Genomic DNA, 10,622 nt, shown 5'->3' on the forward strand with positions numbered 1-10,622 from the left:
ATACCTTGTGGCAAAATTCTAAAGAAAATTAAATTAAAAAAAAAGGCATGGTAGCAAGCAGTGGTACAAACTAATCCTTCGTTGGTGGTAGAACATAGTATTCCTGGAGGAGATAACATTTTAGCTGAGATGAAAGGGGTAGGGTTTGAAAAACATTTTACTTAGGATCTTGTAGCTGTAAGGAATAGTCTTACCGAAATAATTTTAAAGTAAGAACATGGATAAGGGATTCATATAAAATGCATATACCAGAGAACCCCCCCAAAAACAAACAAACTAGTCTCAAGTATATGACAACTCAAGCTACGGCATGGGAAACTCACACTCTAACTCTGACATTATTTTGCATATCTTTCATCTGCCTCAGAACTTCCCTTTTGTGTTTGGGGTTCTTTGTAACCTTGGCTGCCTATGATTCCTGAAGGATCCAACTCCACTTCATGGATAGCAGCAGGCACTCATTGATTCTCATCAATATACTGTAAATTACTGTTGTTCTCTCAGAGTAAGATCTCTCAGTTGAGAGTCATGAGAGAGAAGATGTCTGATTGGCCCAGCTCATCTTGTCATGCCCATGCATTGGATCCTGAAGGCTCAGAAGTCCATGGCTGGTCCACTTAGTTGTTTCTGGATGTCAGTAAAGAGGTAGAGCAACTCTATGAAGCAGAACTATGTCACCACCTTACTAAGAAATGTGGACTAGGCAGTCCCTTAAGCATATGGATAGGGAAGACTCTTGTCACATCCAAACGATAGAGGCTTAAGAAGAAAGATGACCTTGTAGCAGAGGTAGGAATGAGAAAGGAATGGGTAAGGTCTTAGAAGTTTAACACAATCAAGACATAGTGCATGACAACCAAACACTGGCAGCGAGATAGAGCATTGTAGTAAAAGAAGATAAATTCAGGTGAAAAAACACTTTCAGAGTTTACTGCCATAGACCACATGAGAGACAATGAAGATGAAGACTAGAGGACAGACAATGGGTTTCAGAGGAATTTCAGAAGTAGAATGTATCAGACTATATCACAGAGGTGAGAAATGAGAGAGAAATCAAATAGGCCTCCTAACCTTCCAATTTAGAATACCAGGTAAAAGGTAGGGCTATTAATTAAAACAGAAATGGAAGGAGAGGTGTGATGTCCACCAAAATTAATACAGTGAATCCTTAGAGAAATAATTAGGCCCTTTGCGTGCAGCCCACTGGAATGGGATTAGTGGCTTTAGAAGAAGAAAAAAATAAAATAAAATAAAAGCTTACTTTTTCTCCCTCTGCTCTCTGCCCTGTGAGAGTACAAACAGAAGTTGACCGTCTGCACAAGGAGAAGTTGACAATTGATAGAGGGCCCTCACCAAAGCCCAACCAAGTTGGCACCTGATCTCAGCCTTTCAACATCCAGAACTGTGAGAAGTACATGTTTGTCGGAATTGTCATTAGAACAGTCTGAAACAAGACAAGTAGATAGCAGAGAAGCAAGCAAAAATTAGCAAAAATAAAATGGATGAAAAGGGAATGATTTCAACCCGGGCCATATTTAAGTTGTTTTAGGTACATCCAAGTAGAATTATGTGTAGGTACTGGGTATATAAGGTAAAAGATCTGGGCCCAAAGTGAAGATATGGTGGCCATCCAGTTATACTAGATGAGAACTCTTGGGAGATTATGCAAGAGGACAAAAAAAGAAACTTGATTGGGTTTTTCACATCTTTATTATCACATACACATACTGGTCTCTAGATATGGATGGGCTTATCTCTGCCACTAGATCTAAGCAATCTAGACAGGCACCTCTCTCTTTCCTCCATGTAGTGAGTGTCAAGGACAGTGCACGCTAACGTGAGAAAGAAATGCAAGGACTACTTTATATAGACACCAAGGCAATATTTCCTAAGAGCAGGTTTGTTTGTATATTTGTGGGGAGGAGGATGTGAGAGAAGGAGTTATTAGGAAATTGGAATAATTATAAAGTGATGACAAATACTAAATAATGGATTCATTTTTAAATAATTCATCCTACCCAAGAGATTCATTTTGTCAAATAACCAGATTCTGTCTTTGGGATTTTTTTTTTTCTTTTTATCATTGAAAGCCTAGGTAAAAGACACAAATGTATGTATGTGTCAATACTTTGCAAACTGTACGCATAATATCTGTGAATTTTACTGTAGATAAGGTAAACCTCAAACAAGCAGAAATATCAGTGTCTGATTAGAAGAAATTGATTCATTCTTTCTCTTTTTTCTTTTTCTTTTCTTTTTAAGTATTCCCCCTGAATATTTACCTATTGAGCACACACATAGATCCCTTATTAAATGTTGGGAATACATTAAATCCAGAATCTAACAAAATTTTTACTCTCAAGGAAATCACAGTTTAAGGTTAAGCCAGGCACAAAAACAAATCATTCTAATGGGCGATCATTGAAATAAGAATGAAGGGCCGAGGTCAAACACAACTTTATAAAGAGGTTATGATCTTTTTTGTCTGTTTTAAGCTCCTAGGTCAAACACTCAGAGGGAAATGGAGCTGAAAATCTTGCTTCCTAAATGAATGAATACATGACCAGAACACTGGCTCACTAATCACATGTGTAGTTCATTATAAAAGACACACAAAACAAGTAAAGCCAAGGCAGGGTAATAACAGTGTCATTCTGCCTTAATGCAGTCAATAACACTGCCTGCTATTGTATAGGCCATATTTAATGGTAGGTCAAGGAAGGAGGGAGAAATAAGGTAGGGTTTAGCTACTTTAAAAACGAATAGTAGAAAATGTTCCCTGCTCAAGTAATCTTACAACATTTTCACCAATAATAAGTTATTCTCTACTCAAACTCAGTAAATGAATTCTGATGGAAGACCTGAGTACTGAACAATCCTTTAAAAAGTGCCGGTGCTTCAAGTAACATAGTTCTAACTCAGAATAAATACATTAATGGGGGAGGGGGGAATCTATTATAGAAAGTACTTTTTTTTTCTGAATTTTCATTGCCTGAAAAAGTCAAATAGCATATGAAGTTAGTTTACCAAAGTTAGATAAATAAGTGCAATTATTATTGTTTTAATTATTATTTCTAATACTATTGTGATCCTACAGCTACTAAAAAACAAACAAAATTTCTTGGTTTGGGTTTGTTTTTGTTTTCGCCATAGGGCATGTGCACTCGCCAGAGAGAGACAGAGAGACAGTGAAAGGAAAAGTGAGATGGCCACTCTGCAATCCGTTCTCCATGCACACGTGCCTGGCATGATTTTCAAGCCACTGGGTCCAGGACTCAAACTACAGTCAGTCATGTGGAGTCCAGCACCGTAACCACTTTGGGGCTTGCTAGCCCCACAATAAGTACTTCTAGAGGGCATATAATTAGGAAAACTGGTCAAAGACAAGGTATAGATAGCCATACTAGTCAATGAAGCAAATAAACCTATAATAACCCATTATGAATTGGCTTCTAAAATATCTTCTGGTGCATAGTAAATTATAGACATTGACTCTCACAAAGGAGTTAAATACATTATATCTGAATATAGCATAAATACAGGCATAAAAATTATCTAAGTCTTTTACTAAAGGGAAAAGAACTGTGGTAATATATTTTTAAAAGTGTGTATTATAATCATTGAAGATAAATTCACTGCAAAAAAGTGGATTTCTTTCTAATACAGATACATCAATACACTCCATAAGCTGTATTACTTATGATTTATTCTATAATATGCTTATTCTGCTTGACACATATATTTAGGCATACAATATCTGTCATGTCTTAGAAAGACTTTCTTTAAATATTTGTGAGCATATTTATGAGCACACCACATTATAAATTAAAATTATATTGTTTGCATTGTTTCCTATATTCTGAGATATTGTCATTATTATATCTTCCCATTTCTTATTAAAAACAAATTCCCCTCAACTCTCAAAATGCATCCCTCTCTGGAAGATCTTTCCATAGAATACAAGTTGCCATTTAAATAGGGCACTGAATCATAAATCTTAGAAGTCACCGGAGGTACAAGCTATCCATCCACTGGAAAGCATCATGTTATTTTCTGCATTTGTTAAACTATAATTTTTACCAGACACATATTGATTGTACATATTGGTAGGGTACTATGTGGTGTCTCAATACTTGCATATGATGAATAATAATAATCAAGTCAGCATCGCCTCACCCCAGTTAGAATAGTTATCAAACAAAATACAAACAAATGTTTACAAGGTTGCAGAGAAAGGGGAATTTTCTTATACTGCTGATGAGACTGTAGCTTAGTAGAGTTTGGCTGGCCCACAGTCCAACAGTAGGTGCTGTACAACAAAAGTTGGATCCCATGTGACCAAATGGGTTCAAGTACCAGCCCGGATGGTTTGAAAAACCTGTCAGGGTGGAAAATTGAAGGAAAAAAAGATTGCAGCATGACCAGGACTAGTAGGAGGTTCTCTCTCTCTCTCTCTCTCTCTCCCTCCTCTCTCCATCTCTTTCATATACATATACACAACTTCTGACATAAAGAAGATATAGCACACTTTGGAAACCAGTGTAACAGTTCCTCAAAAATCTAAATAACTAAAAATAAAACTACTTCTGATCCAGTAATCCCTACTACGACTACATATATAACCAAAGGGAAAGATGAAGATGTATGCTGAAGAGCTAACCACATCCCATGCTTACAGCAGCGCTCTTCATAATAGCTAAGGTATTTTCTGTATTTTAAAGCCATGGACATCTCAATTGTCATGGCTCCACAAAACAACAAACCATTCAAAGTCTGAAATACAATAAAGGCGTGAGTTAACCATTGGTTAAGTTTGCTACAAAATACCTTAAAAATGATAAAACTGCTTTTCATTTTATCTGTCATTACGAAATATAGTCAATTATCATTTAGGGATTAGTACTCCTAACCTGAACTAATAAAACCACAATACAGCATTTACTAATCGTGACATTTTAACATTGTTATTTCAGTAATATATTGAAATTTTCTAAATCATGTTTCTGATGCCTACATTTTCAAACAAAGAAAGTTTGAACAGGAGACAAATAAAAATAAATGATGTATTTTATAAGATAAAATATCATTCCACATTCTACCATTGCTTTTTTTGCCAGCTATATGCTAGACATGTTTGCACAAACTCATGTTCAATTGACTACAAAATGACAGAAAAGTAGTTCATTTTTAATATTATTGCTGTTAGGATTAGTATTTCAAAAATGAAATGGCAGAGGAACAGATCTAGTAAAATATAAATGGTAATAAAATACTCAGGTATTAGATAGTATAATTTGCTGTTAACTAACAATAAAAGCTACTGGCTAAAGATCTACTTAAATTGTATTTTAAAAAAATAAAGAAATTGTTCTAACATTCCAAGAATTGGAAATACATAACAAAGAGATTTACTTGTAGACAACACTGTGACGCCCTAGTTTTAGCCTATTTTATTTTGTTCAGAAACGAAACCCATTGGGAAACAATGTACAGGGGACTTCAAAAATTTGTGGGAAAATAGAATTGAAGTATGAATTTAGGCCCAGCCTCTGTGATGCAATCAGTAGCATGCCAGACTATGGCACTGGAAGGCACATGTTGACCACAGTTCCCATCCTGGGTCAGGTTAAATACATCCCCGGTGTGTGTGTACATTCTCAGGATCCTCACAGACTGGAGGACTAGAGTTAAAGCGATTGCTCTGTAACCAAGCACTGCAGGGGTTGCTTTTGTCTCTCTTTCTCCATCCCCCTTCCTCTCTCAAGCACACGCTCTATCAAAAATTTGTTAAAAATCCATGCATAGTTATTCTTCTTTTTTAAAAAAAAATTGTTTATTTCTTCAAGAACAAGAGTGACAGAGGGAGAGGAGAGACCAAGAGACAGCTATCTCCAACAGGGTCTTATAACATGATCCACCTCTAGCTTCAGCCAGGTCCTGATCATGGTCATGCATGACATTGCCCATCATATTCATGGAGGTCTACAGATACAAACCCAGGACTTTCCTGTGTGTGTCAGCCTTTCAGAACATTGTGTTACTAAGCAAATATCACCTGGCCCTCTGTTTTTTTTCATAATACACATCTTCCACTAACTTTCTGAAGACCCCCTCATATATGATCCTCTGGGTGAAGACAAGCAAAACTGAATTATATAATCATAGTTATAGAATAACTCTGAGCTAGCCTGGGTGGCATAGCAGTAACACAAAGTTCCATGATGCCGAAGCCATACAGGAAAGTGTTGGGTTTACAACTTGACGTCTACCGGAACACGCCAGGGTCACACATGTGTGTCATGATTCTGACTTAGTGAGACAATGGGTAGAGCACAGCATGAAAATCCTGTTGGGTGTATTTATGTCTATCCATCTTCCTCATGTGGAATGAATAAATAAATAAATAAAATAGACTTAAAATAGACGTATATAGAAAACCCAGTTAAAATCAAAAGACAACAGCAATCTTTATGACCAGTTGACGGCTATATCACTTGGCTCATTCTGCCAGCACTAAGGCAAGATGACAACCTCACAGGTCCTATTTCTAATGCAGAGGCCTGGTAATCAAAATACAGAAGGAGCAGAAATCACCAGTTGATTATAGAGAGGTTTATAATCTGTGGGTCTCAATGCCAGCCTGTTTCGATTCAACCTCCATCAGCACAATATCATGTCAGCATTCATATAAGCTATCATGTGTCTAATTTTAAGTTTTGGACCTGGTGACTTGAAAAGCATGCCAAGCACATGTATGTGCATGCTCAAAATCCCCAGAAGAGAATGGAATACAATATGGCCATCTTCCCTGAGAGGTGATTTCCCACTTTCTCTGACTCTCTCCAATGAGTGCATAGGCCCTATAGCAGAAGATAAATACAGATTACTGGTATTTGAACCTTTCCACATTTTATTAAATATACTTTATTTCCATAAGCAACCTGATCCTTCATGGCTAAGTTTCAAATCTAAGGCCATACCATGTATGGAAATATAGTTATCATGAGATCAATATAGTTTCCAGGAGTTAAATTTCTTTCAAAGGTTGGAACAAATGACTCACTAAAGTTATACTAATTTTCACAGCAGTATATCTTTATGCATAAAAATCTGGTTTGAAATGCATTTAGTCAGCCAGAGTAATAATCATTCTAGTGATAGGAAGGAGATGGGACTCTACTCGTCTATGCTGGTCTGAAAATCAGATACATCAAAGATGATTATGTCTACACAATTCCTAGAGCAACTGCAGAAAGAACTGCAGATTGAGATTTCAATCAAATTGTTTGATTACTATAAAATGAGCCAATTTACTAGTTTTATTGTCTCCCTATTTTTCCTCACTGCTAAAAAGAAAAATACGAATGTACTGGTTAATGGTTGCACAGTGCATATTATCACTGAACTCCTGGACAGATTGTGGAAATAGTTCTTAATTTATGTGCCCAATGGATGATACCCTCTCTGTGTTCTCTTGCTCATTTGTGTTATTTTTATTTGATTTCAAACCAGCAGCCATCGCTTGCATTTTTTTTTTTTTGTTTTTTGTGATTTAAAAGTCAAAGGCAAACACTCCTTATTGGGGCAAGCTTGTAGATGACTTGACAAATTTGCACCTGAACCAAGTCAGCAAATGGTTCTGCATGATTAACAAGAGTCTCCTCACATTAACTTCCCTGCTTCACTTACAGCCCAGACCAAACACTATGGAACAAAAATGAGTAACCCACATACTGACTACAGAAATTCTGCCTACTGAGTTTCTTGCTAAGTATGTGCTGAAGTGATGAGACTGTTAATAGAAGATATCTTTACGTTGTGAGTCTATGTGCTACAAAATGATATTTTTCCAAGAGACGCTATTTTTTCCATGAATTATCAGCCTTGCATGACCAGTAAAAATAACATTGAATTCAGAAAATGTAAAAGAAGCTTCAGTATTTATTTTCAGACTGTGCTGCTCACCTTTTGATCCTGAAAGCAATGAAAGCTGTACACATAAACGAATCCTTTTATGTGAATTGAAATTCACATAAATTTGAGATGGCTCAAAATAAAATAAAAGCTGCCTGATTCTATTTGTAGGATTTGGTCATCTAAATTGAAAGGATAAATTTTGCGTACAAGTTTTGTCAACACAGGGTATATTTTTCCATCCATATAGATAAGTGGTTAGCTACATAACAGACAAAATAGTGCTAGTAATTTGGGAAGAATAAATACATATGTTCTGCACATAAATTGTTCTGCATAGCATTTTCTTTTTCCTTAAAAAGCATTAATTTCCTTTCCGAATAGTGTGTTTAAATACTTATCCTTTTTTTACCCTTTGGTTGTTTTTCAATAAACCAAAATTAGTCAATTTAGTGACATCATTCTTATATTTCCATAGCATCTTCCAAAATGTTCTCATATTTTGATATGATGCTTGAGTGTAAGGGAAGATATTATATCTGCATTTTACAAATGGTTTCTGGATCTAAAGCAGATTAAAAGAATTAGGAAAGAATAGGGCTCAGTCCTGTTCTGACTTCCAGGTTAAGGTTCCTCCCACAGTCTCCTGCTGTTGTACATTAAAGATGTGCTGTGATCATCAATAGTTATTAGTATTAGTTACACTAGGGCTTCAACATAATACTAATGGAATCCAGCTACAGGGGTCATCATATGAACATAATTAACTATAGAGATTATTTCTCTTATCTCCGACCTTTTCTTTACTTCTCATTTTGGACCAATAGTAGGAGGGGCAAACAAAGGCAAAAGGTTGTAGTCAGATCCTCATATCTCTGTACTCATCATGTAACTCTGCTGTTGCATGTAGAATTAGTATAACTGGTCTGTGGTTGCACACAGTCCAATGCAAAGCTGTATGAAGATTTACATTTGCTCATCAAGTGGTTTTGCCACTTCGTGGAAGACACCCATAGCCCATCAATCACCTTAATGGGCCAAGTATCTGTTGGTGAGCTTCTGTGCCTGAAAATAGCCCTACTAAGCATTGAAGATCATGCATTGCTTAACCATACATCATCTATCTTTCCTACACATATTGATTATAATTGAGCAACTCCCTTATTTCCTATAAAACAGTGTAATGTTTTTATTAAAGAACCTAATTACGGGGCCAGCAGTGGCATGGAGATTAAGATGGCTGCCAACTCCACGACTGGCATACTGGACCTGGTAGCCTGAAAATCATGCTGGGTGTGTGAGCATGTGCATGCCCAAAATTCCAAGAGGAGAATGCAGGAGAAGGGATTATGAGGTGGTCATCCCCCTTGGGGGGTGATTGTTCACTTTCCCTCTATCTCTCCAGTGAGCACATGCACCCGATAGCTAGCTAGCTAGCTAACTAACTAAATAAATAAAATAATAAATACCTAATTAAGTATTAGCTGTTAATATTGACTAGCCTTTCTACACCTTATAAAGTACTTTTTGGGAAAATCAGAGATATATTTCATGTTCACATCCTAAATATCTCAAATGCTTTTAATAAAATCTACCTTAAAAGTATTCTTTCATCATCGCAGAATCCCTGGATTAGAACCCCTGATTAACAAAACAAAAAAGAAAGTTTTTAAAGACTTAGAAGAGATGTTAATGTTAATTAAATCTCTTTTATCTGGATTGATTAGTGTAATTCATTATTCACCACACTTCTGGACAGATGTGTTAAATTATAGTTGATATAGAACACTGCCAATAGTTTATTTGATCATATTACTTCAGGCTTTAAAAGATCCACACTTGAAATGAAGAGATAGCACACAGATTTCTAGTGTTTTCCCTGATCAACCTTTTTTTGGTATGATCAAGCCCAAATGGTTTTGATTGTCTTATTTTGGATATGTTTCTACTAATTATCTCTCTTAATTATTTCAATTTTAGAAGTATCCCTTTGTAGTTTCAAAGGATTGGACTATGAGAATCTCTGAAACCAAACATCTTGCTCTAGATAATTCCATATACATTATATTAAGACGAGCACATTTGTAAATTTTACTTAAAATCAAAATTGATGAAGCTCACAAGTTAACAAAATGCAATAAAAATCAAAAGATTGCTTAGGAGCAAATCAAGTTGGTTATATTCATTTCTATTACTAGAGAGTTTTTCCCACTGGGGCATTTGATCAAAATTCAAATTATAAGGAAATGGAAAAAAAATATGATTTTCATAAAAGTGGATTATTTTTAATTGAGGATAACCTTTTTTAATATTTTAGAATAGTCTTTTACTATATATCCTTTAATGAAATGTGCAAATGAATCAAACATATGGATATCATTTCCACTGCAATACATATGAGTTTAAAAGTTAAAGGAAATATCATTACCAAAATGTGTTGCAGGCTTGATTACACCTCCTAATATCTGAGGAATATTTGATGTGTTTTATAAATGCAACATGTGCCACATTCCTAATTATTACTCAACTCCACATCTCCTCTCTCACATCTTTTGAATATGTTGAAGTGATGATAATATTCTTTGAGATGAAAAGAAGGCTTGCTCAGTAACATATGAATCATGCTGGCTTTTCTAAGAATTAGGAAAGGCAGAGAAAACTAACAGCCAGCTGCCTGAGTAAGGACAGACATCAGACAAGGAGGCATT

At 35.8% G+C, this 10,622-nt stretch overlaps 1 protein-coding gene across 1 annotated transcript in view; it reads right to left on the reverse strand.

Annotated features, from left to right (window-relative positions):
- Positions 1–10,622, reverse strand: part of GPC6 (glypican 6) — a 1,323,196-nt gene that overhangs the window by 1,251,747 nt on the left and 60,827 nt on the right. The gene's annotated exons all lie outside the window — the stretch shown is intronic.

This window comes from Tupaia chinensis, unplaced genomic scaffold (assembly GCF_000334495.1).
Source record: "Tupaia chinensis unplaced genomic scaffold, TupChi_1.0 Scaffold000503_1, whole genome shotgun sequence".
NCBI classification, from domain to species: domain Eukaryota; kingdom Metazoa; phylum Chordata; class Mammalia; order Scandentia; family Tupaiidae; genus Tupaia; species Tupaia belangeri.